This window comes from Somniosus microcephalus, chromosome 9 (genome assembly GCF_052327205.1).
Source record: "Somniosus microcephalus isolate GS21.2 chromosome 9, FLI_Smic_1.0, whole genome shotgun sequence".
In the NCBI taxonomy this organism is placed as follows: domain Eukaryota; kingdom Metazoa; phylum Chordata; class Chondrichthyes; order Squaliformes; family Somniosidae; genus Somniosus; species Somniosus microcephalus.
In genome coordinates this window covers 130,652,174-130,673,810 of record NC_140995.1, presented here as the reverse complement: position 1 = coordinate 130,673,810, position 21,637 = coordinate 130,652,174, and positions in this window count along the sequence as shown.

Below are 21,637 nucleotides of genomic sequence, written 5' to 3'. Positions count from 1 at the left end.
TGACCATTCCTGGTTTCAGACAACACACAGTGTGAACATTCCCGGGTTCGGACAACAGACAGTGTGAACATTCCTGGGTTCGGACAACACACAGTGTGAACATTTCCAGGTTCAGACAACACACAGTGTGAACATTCCCGGGTTCAGACAACACACAGTGTGAACATTCCCGGGTTCATACAACACACAGTGTGAACATTCCCGGGTTCAGACAAATACAGTGTGAACATTCACGGGTTCACACGACACACAGTGTGAACATTCCCGGGTCCAGGCAACACACAGTGTGAACATTCCCGGGTTCAGACAACACACAGTGTGAACATTCCCAGGATCAGACAACACACAGTGTGAATACACCCGGGTTCAGGCAACACACAGGGTGAACATTCCCGGGTTCAGACAACGCACAGTGTGAACACTCCCGGGTTCACACAACACACAGTGTGAACATTCCCGGGTTCAGACAACAGACAGAGTGAACACTCCCAGGTTCAGGCAACACAAAGTGTGAACATTCCCCGGATGAGTCAACACAGAGTGTGAATACTCCCGGGTTCAGACAACACACAGTGTGAACATTCCCGGGTTCGGACAATGCACAGTATGAACATTCCCGAGATCACACAACACACAGTGGGAACATTGCCGGGTTCAGACAACACACAGTGTGTACATTCCCGGGTTCAGACAACGCACAGTGAGAACATTCCCGGGTTCAGACAACACACAGTGTGAAAATTCCTGGGTTCACAACACATAGTGTGAACACTCCCGGGTTCAGACAACACACAGTGTGAACATTCCCGGGTTCAGACTACACACAGTGTGAGCATTCCCGGGTTCAGCCAACACACAATGTGAACATTCCCGGGTTCAGACAACACACAGTGTGAACACTCCCGGGTTCAGGCAACACAGAGTGTGAACATTCCCGGGTTCAGACAACACACAGTGTGAACATTCCACGGATCAGACAAAACACAGTGTGAACTTTCCCTGGTTCAGACAACACAGTGTGAACACTCGCGGGTTCAGACAATACACAGTGTGAACATTCCCGGGTTCGGACAACGCAGAGTGTGAACATTCCCAGTTTCAGACAACATACAGTGTGAACATTCCCGGGTTCGGACAACAGACAGTGTGAACATTCCCGGGCTCGGACAACAAACGGTTTGAACATTCCCGGGTTCAGACAACACACAGTGTGAACATTCCCGGGTTCAGAAAACACACAGTGTGAACATTCCCGAGTTCACACAACACACAGTGTGAACATTCCCGGGTTCAGACAACACACACTGTGAACATTCCCGGGTTCACACGACACACAGCGTGACCATTCCCGGGTTCATACTTCACACAGTGTGAACACTCCCGGTTTCAGACAAAACACAGTGTGAACATTCCCGGGATCAGACTACACACAGTGTGAATACACTCAGGTTCAGACAGCACACAGTGTGAACATTCCCGGGTTCAGACAACGCACAGTGTGAACACTTCCGGGTTCACACAACACACAGTGTGACGATTCCCGGGTTCACACAACACACAGTGTGAACATTCCCGGGTTCAGACAACACACAGTGTGAATACTCCCGGGTTCAGACAACACACAGTGTGAACATTCCCGGGTTCAGACAACACACAGTGTGAACATTCCTGGTTTCAGACAACACACAGTGTGAACACTCCCGGGTTCAGACAAAACACAGTGTGAACACTCCCGGGTTCAGACAACACTTAGTGTGAACACTCGCGGCTTCAGACAACACACAGTGTGAACATTACCGTGTTCATACAATGCACAGTGTGAACATTCCCGGGTTCGGACAACACACAGTGTGAACATTCCCGGGTTCGGACAATGCACAGTATGAACATTCCCGGTATCACACAACACACAGTGTTAACATTCCCGGGTTCAGACAACACACAGTGTAAACATTCCCGGGTTCAGACAACACACAGTGTGAACATTCGCGGTATCAGACGACATACAGTGTGAACATTCCCGGGTTCAGACAACACTCAATGTGAACATTCGCTGGTTCAGACAACACACAGTGTGAACATTCCCGGGTTCAAACAACGCACAGTGTGAACATTCCCGGGTTCAGCCAACGCACAATGTGAACATTCCCGGGTTCAGACAACACAGAGTGTGAACATTCCTGGGTTCAGACAATGCACAGTGTGAACATTCCTGGGTTCAGACAACACACAGTGTGAACATGCCCGGGTTCACACAACACACAGTGTGAACATTCCCGGTTTCAGACAACACACAGTGTGAACATTCCCGGGTGCACACGACACACAGTGTGAACATTCCCGGTTTCAGCCAACACACAGTGTGAACATTCCCGGGTTCAGACTACAAACAGTGTGAACATTCCCGGTCTCAGCCAACACACAGTGTGAACATTCCCGGGTTCAAACAACACACAGTGTGAACACTCCTGGGTTCAGGCAACACAGAGTGTGAACATTCCCGGGATCAGACAACACACAGTGTGAACATTCCACGGATCAGACAACACACAGTGTGAACTTTCCCGGGTTCAGAAAAAAAACAGAGTGAACACTCGCGGGTTCAGACAACAGACAGTGTGAACATTCCCGGATTCAGACAAAGCACAGTGTGAACAATCCCGGGTTCAGACAACGCACAGTGTGGACATTCCCGGGTTTAGGCTATGCACAGTGTGAACATTCCCCGGTTCAGACAATACACAGTGTGAACATTCCCGGGTTCGGACAACTCACAGTGTGAACATTCCCGGGTTCAGACAACACACAGTGTGAACATTCCCGAGTTCACACAAGGCACAGTGTGAACACTCCTGGGTTCACACAACACACAGTGTGAACATATCCGGGTTCAGACAATGCACAGTGTGAACACTCCCGGGTTCACACAACACACAGTGTGATCATTCCCGGGTTCAGACAAAACACAGTGTGAATACTCCCGGGGTCAGACAACACACAGTGTGAACATTCCCGGGTTCAGACAACGCACAGTGTGATCATTCCTGGGTTCAGACAACACTAAGTGTGAACACTCGCGTGTTCAGACAACACACAGTGTGAACATTACCGTGTTCGGACAATGCACAGTGTGAACATTCCCCGGTTCAGACAACACACAGTGTGAACATTCCCGGGTTCAGACAACACACAGTGTGAACATTCCCGGGTTCGGACAACACACAGTGTGAACATTCCCGGGTTCGGACAACGCACAGTATGAACATTCCCAGTATCACACAACATACAGTGTTATCATTCCCGGGTTCAGACAACACACAGTGTAAACATTCCCGGGTTCAGACAACACACAGTGTGAACCTTCGCAGTGTCAGACAACATACATTGTGAACATTCCCGGGTTCAGACAAAACACAATGTGAACACTCGCTGGTTCAAACAACACACAGTGTGAACATTCCCGGGTTCAGACAACGCACAGTGTGAACAATCCCGGGTTCAGACAACGCACAGTGTGAACATTCCCGGGTTCACGCAACGCACAGTGTGAACATTCCCGGGTTCAGACAAAACACAGTGTGAACATTCCTGGGTTCAGACAACACACAGTGTGAACATTCCCGGGTTCGGACAACAGACAGTGTGAACATTCCCAGTTTCGGACAACACACAGAGTGAACATTCCCAGGTTCAGACAACACACAGTGTGAACATTCCCTGGTTCACACAACACACAGTGTGAACATTCCTGGGTTCAGACAACACACAGTGTGAACATTCCCGGGTTCGGACAACTAACAGTGTGAACATTCCCAGTTTCGGACAACACACAGAGTGAACATTCCCAGGTTCAGACAACACACAGTGTGAACATTCCCCGGTTCAAACAACACACAGTGTGAACATTCCCGGGTTCAGACAACGCACAGTGTGAACAATCCCGGGTTCAGACAACGCACAGTGTGAACATTCCCGGGTTCAGGCAACGCACAGTGTGAACATTCCCGGGTTCAGACAACACACAGTGTGAACATTCCTGGGTTCAGACAACACACAGTGTGAACATTCCCGGGTTCGGACAACAGACAGTGTGAACATTCCCAGTTTCGGACAACACACAGTGTGAACATTCCCTGGTTCACACAACACACAGTGTGAACATTCCCGGGTTCGGACAACAGACAGTGTGAACATTCCCAGTTTCGGACAACACACAGAGTGAACATTCCCAGGTTCAGACAACACACAGTGTGAACATTCCCTGGTTCACACAACACACAGTGTGAACATTCCCGGGTTCAGGCAACACACAGTGTGAACATTCCCGGGCGCACACGACACACAGTGTGAACATTCACGCGTCCAGACAACACACAGTGTGAACATTCCTGGGTTCAGACAACGCACAGTGTGAACATTCCCGGGTTCAGTCAACGCACAGTGTGACCATTCCTGGTTTCAGACAACACACAGTGTGAACATTCCCGGTTTCGGACAACAGACAGTGTGAACATTTCTGAGTTCGGACAACACACAGTGTGAACATTCCCAGATTCAGTCAACACACAGTGTGAACATTCCCGGGTTCAGACAACACACAGTGTGAACACTCCCGGGTTCAGGCAACACAGAGTGTGAACATTCCCGGGTTCAGACAACACACAGTGTGAACATTCCACGGATCAGACAAAACACAGTGTGAACTTTCCCTGGTTCAGACAACACAGTGTGAACACTCGCGGGTTCAGACAATACACAGTGTGAACATTCCCGGGTTCGGACAACGCAGAGTGTGAACATTCCCAGTTTCAGACAACATACAGTGTGAACATTCCCGGGTTCGGACAACAGACAGTGTGAACATTCCCGGGCTCGGACAACAAACGGTGTGAACATTCCCGGGTTCAGACAACACACAGTGTGAACATTCCCGGGTTCAGAAAACACACAGTGTGAACATTCCTGAGTTCACACAACACACAGTGTGAACATTCCCGGGTTCAGACAACACACACTGTGAACATTCCCGGGTTCACACGACACACAGCGTGACCATTCCCGGGTTCATACTTCACACAGTGTGAACACTCCCGGTTTCAGACAAAACACAGTGTGAACATTCCCGGGATCAGACTACACACAGTGTGAATACACTCAGGTTCAGACAACACACAGTGTGAACATTCCCGGGTTCAGACAACGCACAGTGTGAACACTCCCGGGTTCACACAACACACAGTGTGACGATTCCCGGGTTCACACAACACACAGTGTGAACATTCCCGGGTTCAGACAACACACAGTGTGAATACTCCCGGGTTCAGACAACACACAGTGTGAACATTCCCGGGTTCAGACAACACACAGTGTGAACATTCCTGGTTTCAGACAACACACAGTGTGAACACTCCCGGGTTCAGACAAAACACAGTGTGAGCACTCCCGGGTTCAGACAACACTTAGTGTGAACACTCGCGGCTTCAGACAACACACAGTGTGAACATTACCGTGTTCATACAATGCACAGTGTGAACATTCCCGGGTTCGGACAACACACAGTGTGAACATTCCCGGGTTCGGACAATGCACAGTATGAACATTCCCGGTATCACACAACACACAGTGTTAACATTCCCGGGTTCAGACAACACACAGTGTAAACATTCCCGGGTTCAGACAACACACAGTGTGAACATTCGCGGTATCAGACGACATACAGTGTGAACATTCCCGGGTTCAGACAACACTCAATGTGAACATTCGCTGGTTCAGACAACACACAGTGTGAACATTCCCGGGTTCAAACAACGCACAGTGTGAACATTCCCGGGTTCAGCCAACGCAAAATGTGAACATACCCGGGTTCAGACAACACAGAGTGTGAACATTCCTGGGGTCAGACAATGCACAGTGTGAACATTCCTGGGTTCAGACAACACACAGTGTGAACATTCCCGGGTTCACACAACACACAGTGTGAACATTCCCGGTTTCAGACAACACACAGTGTGAACATTCCCGGGCGCACACGACACACAGTGTGAACATTCCCGGTTTCAGCCAACACACAGTGTGAACATTCCCGGGTTCAGACTACAAACAGTGTGAACATTCCCGGTCTCAGCCAACACACAGTGTGAACATTCCCGGGTTCAGGCAACACAGAGTGTGAACATTCCCGGGATCAGACAACACACAGTGTGAACATTCCACGGATCAGACAACACACAGTGTGAACATTCCCGGGTTCAGAAAAAAAACAGAGTGAACACTCGCGGGTTCAGACAACAGACAGTGTGAACATTCCCGGATTCAGACAAAGCACAGTGTGAACAATCCCGGGTTCAGACAACGCACAGTGTGGACATTCCCGGGTTTAGGCTACGCACAGTGTGAACATTCCCCGGTTCAGACAATACACAGTGTGAACATTCCCGGGTTCGGACAACTCACAGTGTGAACATTCCCGGGTGCAGACAACACACAGTGTGAACATTCCCGAGTTCACACAAGGCACAGTGTGAACACTCCTGGGTTCACACAACACAAAGTGTGAACATATCCGGGTTCAGACAATGCACAGTGTGAACACTCCCGGGTTCACACAACACACAGTGTGATCATTCCCGGGTTCAGACAAAACACAGTGTGAATACTCCCGGGGTCAGACAACACACAGTGTGAACATTCCCGGGTTCAGACAACGCACAGTGTGATCATTCCTGGGTTCAGACAACACTAAGTGTGAACACTCGCGTGTTCAGACAACACACAGTGTGAACATTACCGTGTTCGGACAATGCGCAGTGTGAACATTCCCCGGTTCAGACAACACACAGTGTGAACATTCCCGGGTTCAGACAACACACAGTGTGAACATTCCCGGGTTCGGACAACACACAGTGTGAACATTCCCGGGTTCGGACAACGCACAGTATGAACATTCCCAGTATCACACAACATACAGTGTTATCATTCCCGGGTTCAGACAACACACAGTGTAAACATTCCCGGGTTCAGACAACACACAGTGTGAACCTTCGCAGTGTCAGACAACATACATTGTGAACATTCCCGGGTTCAGACAAAACACAATGTGAACACTCGCTGGTTCAAACAACACACAGTGTGAACATTCCCGGGTTCAGACAACGCACAGTGTGAACAATCCCGGGTTCAGACAACGCACAGTGTGAACATTCCCGGGTTCAGGCAACGCACAGTGTGAACATTCCCGGGTTCAGACAAAACACAGTGTGAACATTCCTGGGTTCAGACAACACACAGTGTGAACATTCCCGGGTTCGGACAACAGACAGTGTGAACATTCCCAATTTCGGACAACACACAGAGTGAACATTCCCAGGTTCAGACAACACACAGTGTGAACATTCCCTGGTTCACACAACACACAGTGTGAACATTCCCGGGTTCGGACAACAGACAGTGTGAACATTCCCAGTTTCGGACAACACACAGAGTGAACATTCCCAGGTTCAGACAACACACAGTGTGAACATTCCCTGGTTCACACAACACACAGTGTGAACATTCCCGGGTTCAGGCAACACACAGTGTGAACATTCCCGGGCGCACACGACACACAGTGTGAACATTCACGCGTCCAGACAACACACAGTGTGAACATTCCTGGGTTCAGACAACGCACAGTGTGAACATTCCCGGGTTCAGTCAACGCACAGTGTGACCATTCCTGGTTTCAGACAACACACAGTGTGAACATTCCCGGGTTCGGACAACAGACAGTGTGAACATTTCTGATTTCGGACAACACACAGTGTGAACATTCCCAGATTCAGTCAACACACAGTGTGAACATTCCCGGGTTCAGACAACACACAGTGTGAACACTCCCGGGTTCAGGCAACACACAGTGTGAACATTCCACGGATCAGACAAAACACAGTGTGAACTTTCCCTGGTTCAGACAACACAGTGTGAACACTCGCGGGTTCAGACAATACACAGTGTGAACATTCCCGGGTTCGGACAACGCAGAGTGTGAACATTCCCAGTTTCAGACAACATACAGTGTGAACATTCCCGGGTTCGGACAACAGACAGTGTGAACATTCCCGGGCTCGGACAACAAACGGTGTGAACATTCCCGGGTTCAGACAACACACAGTGTGAACATTCCCGGGTTCAGAAAACACACAGTGTGAACATTCCCGAGTTCACACAACACACAGTGTGAACATTCCCGGGTTCAGACAACACACACTGTGAACATTCCCGGGTTCACACGACACACAGCGTGACCATTCCCGGGTTCATACTTCACACAGTGTGAACACTCCCGGTTTCAGACAAAACACAGTGTGAACATTCCCGGGATCAGACTACACACAGTGTGAATACACTCAGGTTCAGACAACACACAGTGTGAACATTCCCGGGTTCAGACAACGCACAGTGTGAACACTCCCGGGTTCACACAACACACAGTGTGACGATTCCCGGGTTCACACAACACACAGTGTGAACATTCCCGGGTTCAGACAACACACAGTGTGAATACTCCCGGGTTCAGACAACACACAAGTGTGAACATTCCCGGGTTCAGACAACACACAGTGTGAACATTCCTGGTTTCAGACAACACACAGTGTGAACACTCCCGGGTTCAGACAAAACACAGTGTGAGCACTCCCGGGTTCAGACAACACTTAGTGTGAACACTCGCGGCTTCAGACAACACACAGTGTGAACATTACCGTGTTCATACAATGCACAGTGTGAACATTCCCGGGTTCGGACAATACACAGTGTGAACATTCCCGGGTTCGGACAATGCACAGTATGAACATTCCCGGTATCACACAACACACAGTGTTAACATTTCCGGGTTCAGACAACACACAGTGTAAACATTCCCGGGTTCAGACAACACACAGTGTGAACATTCGCGGTATCAGACGACATACAGTGTGAACATTCCCGGGTTCAGACAACACTCAATGTGAACATTCGCTGGTTCAGACAACACACAGTGTGAACATTCCCGGGTTCAAACAACGCACAGTGTGAACATTCCCGGGTTCAGCCAACGCACAATGTGAACATTCCCGGGTTCAGACAACACAGAGTGTGAACATTCCTGGGTTCAGACAATGCACAGTGTGAACATTCCTGGGTTCAGACAACACACAGTGTGAACATTCCCGGGTTCACACAACACACAGTGTGAACATTCCCGGTTTCAGACAACACACAGTGTGAACATTCCCGGGCGCACACGACACACAGTGTGAACATTCCCGGTTTCAGCCAACACACAGTGTGAACATTCCCGGGTTCAGACTACAAACAGTGTGAACATTCCCGGTCTCAGCCAACACACAGTGTGAACATTCCCAGGTTCAAACAACACACAGTGTGAACACTCCTGGGTTCAGGCAACACAGAGTGTGAACATTCCCGGGATCAGACAACACACAGTGTGAACATTCCACGGATCAGACAACACACAGTGTGAACTTTCCCGGGTTCAGAAAAAAAACAGAGTGAACACTCGCGGGTTCAGACAACAAACAGTGTGAACATTCCCGGATTCAGACAAAGCACAGTGTGAACAATCCCGGGTTCAGACAACGCACAGTGTGGACATTCCCGGGTTTAGGCTACGCACAGTGTGAACATTCCCCGGTTCAGACAATACACAGTGTGAACATTCCCGGGTTCGGACAACTCACAGTGTGAACATTCCCGGGTTCAGACAACACACAGTGTGAACATTCCCGAGTTCACACAAGGCACAGTGTGAACACTCCTGGGTTCACACAACACACAGTGTGAACATATCCGGGTTCAGACAATGCACAGTGTGAACACTCCCGGGTTCACACAACACACAGTGTGATCATTCCCGGGTTCAGACAAAACACAGTGTGAATACTCCCGGGGTCAGACAACACACAGTGTGAACATTCCCGGGTTCAGACAACGCACAGTGTGATCATTCCTGGGTTCAGACAACACTAAGTGTGAACACTCGCGTGTTCAGACAACACACAGTGTGAACATTACCGTGTTCGGACAATGCACAGTGTGAACATTCCCCGGTTCAGACAACACACAGTGTGAACATTCCCGGGTTCAGACAACACACAGTGTGAACATTCCCGGGTTCGGACAACACACAGTGTGAACATTCCCGGGTTCGGACAACGCACAGTATGAACATTCCCAGTATCACACAACATACAGTGTTATCATTCCTGGGTTCAGACAACACACAGTGTAAACATTCCCGGGTTCAGACAACACACAGTGTGAACCTTCGCAGTGTCAGACAACATACATTGTGAACATTCCCGGGTTCAGACAAAACACAATGTGAACACTCGCTGGTTCAAACAACACACAGTGTGAACATTCCCGGGTTCAGACAACGCACAGTGTGAACAATCCCGGGTTCAGACAACGCACAGTGTGAACATTCCCGGGTTCAGGCAACGCACAGTGTGAACATTCCCGGGTTCAGACAAAACACAGTGTGAACATTCCTGGGTTCAGACAACACACAGTGTGAACATTCCCGGGTTCGGACAACAGACAGTGTGAACATTCCCAGTTTCGGACAACACACAGAGTGAACATTCCCAGGTTCAGACAACACACAGTGTGAACATTCCCTGGTTCACACAACACACAGTGTGAACATTCCCAAGTTCGGACAACAGACAGTGTGAACATTCCCAGTTTCGGACAACACACAGAGTGAACATTCCCAGGTTCAGACAACACACAGTGTGAACATTCCCTGGTTCACACAACACACAGTGTGAACATTCCCGGGTTCAGGCAACACACAGTGTGAACATTCCCGGGCGCACACGACACACAGTGTGAACATTCACGCGTCCAGACAACACACAGTGTGAACATTCCTGGGTTCAGACAACGCACAGTGTGAACATTCCCGGGTTCAGTCAACGCACAGTGTGACCATTCCTGGTTTCAGACAACACACAGTGTGAACATTCCCGGGTTCGGACAACAGACAGTGTGAACATTTCTGAGTTCGGACAACACACAGTGTGAACATTCCCAGATTCAGTCAACACACAGTGTGAACATTCCCGGGTTCAGACAACACACAGTGTGAACACTCCCGGGTTCAGGCAACACAGAGTGTGAACATTCCCGGGTTCAGACAACACACAGTGTGAACATTCCACGGATCAGACAAAACACAGTGTGAACTTTGCCTGGTTCAGACAACACAGTGTGAACACTCGCGGGTTCAGACAATACACAGTGTGAACATTCCCGGGTTCGGACAACGCAGAGTGTGAACATTCCCAGTTTCAGACAACATACAGTGTGAACATTCCCGGGTTCGGACAACAGACAGTGTGAACATTCCCGGGCTCGGACAACAAGCGGTGTGAACATTCCCGGGTTCAGACAACACACAGTGTGAACATTCCCGGGTTCAGAAAACACACAGTGTGAACATTCCCGAGTTCACACAACACACAGTGTGAACATTCCCGGGTTCAGACAACACACACTGTGAACATTCCCGGGTTCACACGACACACAGCGTGACCATTCCCGGGTTCATACTTCACACAGTGTGAACACTCCCGGTTTCAGACAAAAAACAGTGTGAACATTCCCGGGATCAGACTACACACAGTGTGAATACACTCAGGTTCAGACAACACACAGTGTGAACATTCCCGGGTTCGGACAACGCACAGTGTGAACACTCCCGGGTTCACACAACACACAGTGTGACGATTCCCGGGTTCACACAACACACAGTGTGAACATTCCCGGGTTCAGACAACACACAGTGTGAATACTCCCGGGTTCAGACAACACACAGTGTGAACATTCCCGGGTTCAGACAACACACAGTGTGAACATTCCTGGTTTCAGACAACACACAGTGTGAACACTCCCGGGTTCAGACAAAACACAGTGTGAGCACTCCCGGGTTCAGACAACACTTAGTGTGAACACTCGCGGCTTCAGACAACACACAGTGTGAACATTACCGTGTTCATACAATGCACAGTGTGAACATTCCCGGGTTCGGACAACACACAGTGTGAACATTCCCGGGTTCGGACAATGCACAGTATGAACATTCCCGGTATCACACAACACACAGTGTTAACATTCCCGGGTTCAGACAACACACAGTGTAAACATTCCCGGGTTCAGACAACACACAGTGTGAACATTCGCGGTATCAGACGACATACAGTGTGAACATTCCCGGGTTCAGACAACACTCAATGTGAACATTTGCTGGTTCAGACAACACACAGTGTGAACATTCCCGGGTTCAAACAACGCACAGTGTGAACATTCCCGGGTTCAGCCAACGCACAATGTGAACATTCCCGGGTTCAGACAACACAGAGTGTGAACATTCCTGGGTTCAGACAATGCACAGTGTGTACATTCCTGGGTTCAGACAACACACAGTGTGAACATTCCCGGGTTCACACAACACACAGTGTGAACATTCCCGGTTTCAGACAACACACAGTGTGAACATTCCCGGGCGCACACGACACACAGTGTGAACATTCCCGGTTTCAGCCAACACACAGTGTGAACATTCCCGGGTTCAGACTACAAACAGTGTGAACATTCCCGGTCTCAGCCAACACACAGTGTGAACATTCCCGGGTTCAAACAACACACAGTGTGAACACTCCTGGGTTCAGGCAACACAGAGTGTGAACATTCCTGGGATCAGACAACACACAGTGTGAACATTCCACGGATCAGACAACACACAGTGTGAACTTTCCCGGGTTCAGAAAAAAAACAGAGTGAACACTCGCGGGTTCAGACAACAGACAGTGTGAACATTCCCGGATTCAGACAAAGCACAGTGTGAACAATCCCGGGTTCAGACAACGCACAGTGTGGACATTCCCGGGTTTAGGCTACGCACAGTGTGAACATTCCCCGGTTCAGACAATACACAGTGTGAACATTCCCGGGTTCGGACAACTCACAGTGTGAACATTCCCGGGTTCAGACAACACACAGTGTGAACATTCCCGAGTTCACACAAGGCACAGTGTGAACACTCCTGGGTTCACACAACACACAGTGTGAACATATCCGGGTTCAGACAATGCACAGTGTGAACACTCCCGGGTTCACACAACACACAGTGTGATCATTCCCGGGTTCAGACAAAACACAGTGTGAATACTCCCGGGGTCAGACAACACACAGTGTGAACATTCCCGGGTTCAGACAACGCACAGTGTGATCATTCCTGGGTTCAGACAACACTAAGTGTGAACACTCGCGTGTTCAGACAACACACAGTGTGAACATTACCGTGTTCGGACAATGCACAGTGTGAACATTCCCCGGTTCAGACAACACACAGTGTGAACATTCCCGGGTTCAGACAACACACAGTGTGAACATTCCCGGGTTCGGACAACACACAGTGTGAACATTCCCGGGTTCGGACAACGCACAGTATGAACATTCCCAGTATCACACAACATACAGTGTTATCATTCCCGGGTTCAGACAACACACAGTGTAAACATTCCCGGGTTCAGACAACACACAGTGTGAACCTTCGCAGTGTCAGACAACATGCATTGTGAACATTCCCGGGTTCAGACAACACACAATGTGAACACTCGCTGGTTCAAACAACACACAGTGTGAACATTCCCGGGTTCAGACAACGCACAGTGTGAACAATCCCGGGTTCAGACAACGCACAGTGTGAACATTCCCGGGTTCAGGCAACGCACAGTGTGAACATTCCCGGGTTCAGACAACACACAGTGTGAACATTCCTGGGTTCAGACAACACACAGTGTGAACATTCCCGGGTTCGGACAACAGACAGTGTGAACATTCCCAGTTTCGGACAACACACAGAGTGAACATTCCCAGGTTCAGACAACACACAGTGTGAACATTCCCTGGTTCACACAACACACAGTGTGAACATTCCCGGGTTCGGACAACAGACAGTGTGAACATTCCCAGTTTCGGACAACACACAGAGTGAACATTCCCAGGTTCAGACAACACACAGTGTGAACATTCCCTGGTTCACACAACACACAGTGTGAACATTCCCGGGTTCAGGCAACACACAGTGTGAACATTCCTGGGCGCACACGACACACAGTGTGAACATTCACGCGTCCAGACAACACACAGTGTGAACATTCCTGGGTTCAGACAACACACAGTGTGAACATTCCCGGGTTCAGTCAACGCACAGTGTGACCATTCCTGGTTTCAGACAACACACAGTGTGAACATTACCGGGTTCGGACAGCAGACAGTGTGAACATTTCTGGGTTCGGACAACACACAGTGTGAACATTCCCAGATTCAGTCAACACACAGTGTGAACATTCCCGGGTTCAGACAACACACAGTGTGAACACTCCCGGGTTCAGGCAACACAGAGTGTGAACATTCCCGGGTTCAGACAACACACAGTGTGAACATTACACGGATCAGACAAAACACAGTGTGATCTTTCCCTGGTTCAGACAACACAGTGTGAACACTCGCGGGTTCAGACAATACACAGTGTGAACATTCCCGGGTTCGGACAACGCAGAGTGTGAACATTCCCAGTTTCAGACAACATACAGTGTGAACATTCCCGGGTTCGGACAACAGACAGTGTGAACATTCCCGGGCTCGGACAACAAACGGTGTGAACATTCCCGGGTTCAGACAACACACAGTGTGAACATTCCCGGGTTCAGAAAACACAGTGTGCACATTCCCGAGTTCACACAACAGACAGTGTGAACATTCCCGGGTTCAGACAACACACACTGTGAACATTCCCGGGTTCACACGAAACACAGCGTGACCATTCCCGGGTTCATACTTCACACAGTGTGAACACTCCCGGTTTCAGACAAAACACAGTGTGAACATTCCTGGGATCAGACTACACACAGTGTGAATACACTCAGGTTCAGACAACACACAGTGTGAACATTCCCGGGTTCAGACAACGCACAGTGTGAACACTCCCGGGTTCACACAACACACAGTGTGACGATTCCCGGGTTCACACAACACACAGTGTGAACATTCCCGGGTTCAGACAACACACAGTGTGAATACTCCCGGGTTCAGACAACACACAGTGTGAACATTCCCGGGTTCAGACAACACACAGTGTGAACATTCCTGGTTTCAGACAACACACAGTGTGAACACTCCCGGGTTCAGACAAAACACAGTGTGAGCACTCCCGGGTTCAGGCAACACTTAGTGTGAACACTCGCGGCTTCAGACAACACACAGTGTGAACATTACCGTGTTCATACAATGCACAGTGTGAACATTCCCGGGTTCGGACAACACACAGTGTGAACATTCCCGGGTTCGGACAACAGACAGTGTGAACATTTCTGGGTTCGGACAACACACAGTGTGAACATTCCCAGATTCAGTCAACACACAGTGTGAACATTCCCGGGTTCAGACAACACACAGTGTGAACACTCCCGGGTTCAGGCAACACAGAGTGTGAACATTCCCGGGTTCAGACAACACACAGTGTGAACATTCCACGGATCAGACAAAACACAGTGTGAAATTTCCCTGGTTCAGACAACACAGTGTGAACACTCGCGGGTTCAGACAATACACAGTGTGAACATTCCCGGGTTCGGACAACGCAGAGTGTGAACATTCCCAGTTTCAGACAACATACAGTGTGAACATTCCCGGGTTCGGACAACAGACAGTGTGAACATTCCCGGGCTCGGACAACAAACGGTGTGAACATTCCCGGGTTCAGACAACACACAGTGTGAACATTCCCGGGTTCAGAAAACACACAGTGTGAACATTCCCGAGTTCACACAACACACAGTGTGAACATTCCTGGGTTCAGACAACACACACTGTGAACATTCCCGGGTTCACACGACACACAGCGTGACCATTCCCGGGTTCATACTTCACACAGTGTGAACACTCCCGGTTTCAGACAAAACACAGTGTGAACATTCCCGGGATCAGACTAAACACAGTGTGAATACACTCAGGTTCAGACAACACACAGTGTGAACATTCCCGGGTTCAGACAACGCACAGTGTGAACACTCCCGGGTTCACACAACACACAGTGTGACGATTCCCGGGTTCACACAACACACAGTGTGAACATTCCCGGGTTCAGACAACACACAGTGTGAGTACTCCCGGGTTCAGACAACACACAGTGTGAACATTCCCGGGTTCAGACAACACACAGTGTGAACATTCCTGGTTTCAGACAACACACAGTGTGAACACTCCCGGGTTCAGACAAAACACAGTGTGAGCACTCCCGGGTTCAGACAACACTTAGTGTGAACACTCGCGGCTTCAGACAACACACAGTGTGAACATTACCGTGTTCATACAATGCACAGTGTGAACATTCCCGGGTTCGGACAACACACAGTGTGAACATTCCCGGGTTCGGACAATGCACAGTATGAACATTCCCGGTATCACACAACACACAGTGTTAACATTCCCGGGTTCAGACAACACACAGTGTAAACATTCCCGGGTTCAGACAACACACAGTGTGAACATTCGCGGTATCAGACGACATACAGTGTGAACATTCCCGGGTTCAGACAACACTCAATGTGAACATTCGCTGGTTCAGACAACACACAGTGTAAACATTCCCGGGTTCAAACAATGCACAGTGTGAACATTCCCGGGTTCAGCCAACGCACAATGTGAACATTCCCGGGTTCAGACAACACAGAGTGTGAACATTCCTGGGTTCAGACAATGCACAGTGTGAACATTCCTGGGTTCAGACAACACACAGTGTGAACATTCCTGGGTTCACACAACACACAGTGTGAACATTCCCGGTTTCAGACAACACACAGTGTGAACATTCCCGGGCGCACACGACACACAGTGTGAACATTCCCGGTTTCAGCCAACACACAGTGTGAACATTCCCGGGTTCAGACTACAAACAGTGTGAACATTCCCGGTCTCAGCCAACACACAGTGTGAACATTCCCGGGTTCAAACAACACACAGTGTGAACACTCCTGGGTTCAGGCAACACAGAGTGTGAACATTCCCGGGATCAGACAACACACAGTGTGAACATTCCACGGATCAGACAACACACAGTGTGAACTTTCCCGGGTTCAGAAAAAAAACAGAGTGAACACTCGTGGGTTCAGACAACAGACAGTGTGAACATTCCCGGATTCAGACAAAGCACAGTGTGAACAATCCCGGGTTCAGACAACGCACAGTGTGGACATTCCCGGGTTCAGACAGCACACAGTCTGAACATTCCCAGGTTCAGACAACGCACAGTGTGAACATTCCCGGGTTCAGACAACACACAGTGTGAACATTCCCGGGTTCACACAACACACAGTGTGAACACTCCCGGGTTCAGACAACAAACAGTGTGAACACTCCCAGTTTCAGACAACACAAAGTGTGAACATTCCCGGGATCAGACAACACACAGTGTGAACATTCCCGGGTTTGGACAAAACACAGTGTGAACATTCCCGGGTTCTGACAACACACAGTGTGAACATTCCCGGGTTCTGACAACACACAGTGTGAACATTCCCGCGATCACACAACACACAGTGTGAACATTCCCAGGTTCAGACAACACACAGTGTGAACATTCCCGGGTTCAGACAATGCACAGTGTGAACATTCCCTGGTTCAGACAATGCATAGTGTGAACATTCCCGAGTTCAGACAACACACAGTGTGAACACTCCCAGGTTCAGACAACACACAGTGTGAACATTAACGGGATCAGACAACACATAGTGTGAATACTCCCGGGTTCAAACAACGCACAGTGTGAACACTGCCGGGTTCAGACAACACACAGTGTGAACATTCCCGTGTTCGGACAATGCACAGTGTGAACATTCCCTGGTTCAGACAACACACAGTGTGAACATTCCCGGGTTCGGACAAAACACAGTGTGAACATTCCCGGGTTCGGACAAAACACAGTGTGATCATTCCCGGGTTCAGACTACGCACAGTGTGAACATTCCCGGGTTCAGACAATACACAGTGTGAACATTCCCGGGTTCACAACACATAGTGTGAACATTCCCGGGTTCAGACAACACAGAGTGTGAACACTCGTGGGTTCAGACAGCACACAGTGTGAATATTCCCGGGTTCAGACAAAGCACAGTGTGAACATACCCGGGTTCAGACAATACACAGTGTGAACATTCTCGGGTTCATAACACATAGTGTGAACACTCCCGGGTTCAGACAACACACAGTGTGAACATTCCCGGGTTCAGACAACACACAGTGAGAACATTCCCGGGTTCAGACAACACACAGTGTGAACACTTGTGGGTTCAGACAGCACACAGTGTGAATATTCCTGGGATCAGACAACACACAGTGTGAACATTCCCATGTTCAGACAGCACACAGTGTGAACACTTGTGGGTTCAGACAACACACAGTGTGAACATTCCCTGGTTCAGACAACACACAGTGTGAATAATCCCGGGTTCAGACAACACACTGTGTGAACATTCCCGGGTTCAGACAACGCACAGTGTGAACATTCCCGGGTTCAGACAACACACAGTGTGAACATTCCCGGGTTTAGACAACTCACAGTGTGAACATTCCCGGGTTCAGACAACGCACAGTGTGAACATTCCCGGGTTCAGACAACGCACAGTGTGAACATTCCCGGGTTCAGACAGCACACAGTCTGAACATTCCCAGGTTCAGACAACGCCCAGTGTGAACATTCCCGGGTTCAGACAACACACAGTGTGAACATTCCCGGGTTCACACAACACACAGTGTGAACACTCCCGGGTTCAGACAACAAACAGTGTGAACACTCCCAGTTTCAGACAACACAAAGTGTGAACATTCCCGGGATCAGACAACACACAGTGTGAACACTCGCGGGTTCAGACAACACACAGTGTGAACATTCCCAGTTTCAGACAACACACAGTGTGAACAATCACGGGATCGCACAACACACAGTGTGAACACTCCCAGGTGCAGACAACACACAGTGTGAACATTTCCGTTTTCGGACAATGCACAGTGTGAACATTCCCCGGTTCAGACAACACACAGTGTGAACATTCCCGGGTTTGGACAACACACAGTGTGAACATTCCCGGGTTCTGACAACACACAGTGTGAACATTCCCGTGTTCGGACAATGCACAGTGTGAACATTCCCCGGGTCAGACAACACACAGTGTGAACATTCCCGGGTTCGGACAACACACAGTGTAAACATTCCCGGGTTCGGACAACACACAATGTGAACATTCCTGGGTTCGGACAATGCACAGTATGAACATTCCCGGGATCACACAACACACAGTGTGAACATTCCCAGGTTCAGACAACACATATTGTGAACACTCCCGGGTTCAGATAACACAGAGTATGAACATTCCCGGATTCAGACAATACACAGTGTGAACATTCCCGGGTTCACAACACATCGTGTGAACACTCCCGGGTTCAGACAACACACAGTGTGAACATTCCCGGGTTCAGACAACACACAGTGTGAACACTCGTGGGTTCAGACAGCACACAGTGTGAATATTCCCGGGATCAGACAACACACAGTGTGAACATTCCCGTGTTCAGACAACACACAGTGTGAACACTTGTGGGTTCAGACAACACACAGTGCGAACATTCCCTGGTTCAGACAACACACAGTGTGAATAATCCCGGGTTCAGACAACACACTGTGTGAACATTCCCAGGTTCAGACAACGCACAGTGTGAACATTCCTGGGTTCAGACAACACACAGTGTGAACATTCCCGGGTTCAGACAACGCACAGTGTGAACATTCCCGGGTTCAGACAACGCACAGTGTGAACATTCCCGGGTTCAGACAACGCACAGTGTGAACATTCCCGGGTTCAGACAAAACACAGTGTGAACATTCCCGGGTTCATACAACGCACAGTGTGAACATTCCCGGGTTCAGACAACACACAGTGTGAACATTCCCGGGTTCACACAACACACAGTGTGAACACTCCCGGGTTCAGACAACACACAGTGTGAACACTCGCGGGTTCAGACAACACACAGTGTGAACATTCCCGGTTTCAGACAACACACAGTGTGAACAATCACGGGATCGCACAACACACAGTGTGAACATTCCCGGCTTCATACAACGCACAGTGTGAACATTCCTGGGTTCAGACAACACACAGTGTGAACATTCCCGGGTTCAGACAACACACAGTGTGAACATTCCCGGGTTCAGACAACACACAGAGTGAACAGTCCCGGGTTCAGACAACGCAGAGTGTGAACATTCCCGGGTTCAGACAACACACAGTGTGAACACTCCCAGGTTCAGACAACACACAGTGTGAACATTCCCGGGGTCAGACAACACACAGTGTGAACATTCCCGGGTTCAGACAACACACAGTGTGAACATTCCCGGGTTCAGACAACACACAGTGTGAACACTCCCAGGTTCAGACAACACACAGTGTGAACATTCCCGGGATCAGACAACACACAGTGTGAATACACCCGGGTACAAACAACGCACAGTGTGAACACTCCCAGATGCAGACGACACACAGTGTGTACATTCCCGTGTTAAGACAATGCACAGTGTGAACATTCCCGGTTTCAGACAACACACAGTGTGAACAATCACGGGATCGCACAACACACAGTGTGAAGATTCCCGGCTTCAGACAACGCACAGAGTGAACATTCCTGGGTTCAGACAATGCACAGTGTGAACATTCCCGGGTTCAGACAAAACAGTGTGAACATTCCCGGGTTCAGACAACACAAAGCGTGAACAGTCCCGGGTTCAGACAACGCACAGTGTGAACATTCCCGTGTTCAGACAACACACAGTGTGAACATTCCCAGGTTCAGTACAACACACAGTGTGAACGTTCCCGGGATCAGACAACACACAGTGTGAATACACCCGGGTACAAACAACGCACTGTGTGAACACTCCCAGGTGCAGACAACACACAGTGTGAACATTCCCGGGTTCAGACAGCACACAGTGAGAACACTCGTGGGTTCAGACAGCACACAGTGTGAATATTCCCGGGTTCAGACAACACACAGTGTGAACATTCCCGGGTTCAGACAACACACAGTGTGAACAATCACGGGATCGCACAACGCACAGTGTGAACATTCCTGGGTTCAGACAACGCAGAGTGTGAACATTCCCGGGTTCAGTCAACACACAGTGTGAACATTCCCGGGTTCAGACAACACACAGCGTGAACAGTCCCGGGTTCAGACAACACAAAGTGTGAACATTCCCTGGTTCAGACAACACATATTGTGAACACTCCCGGGTTCAGATAACACACAGTGTGAACATTCCCGGGTTCGGACAACACATAGTGTGAACATTCCCGGGTTCAGACAACACACAGTGTGAACACTCCCGGGATCACACAAGACACAGCATGAACATTCCCGGGTTCAGACTACACACAATGTGAATACTCCCGGGTTCAGACAACACACAGTGTGAACATTCCCGGGTTCAGACAACACACAGTGTGAACATTCCCGGAATCAGACAACACAC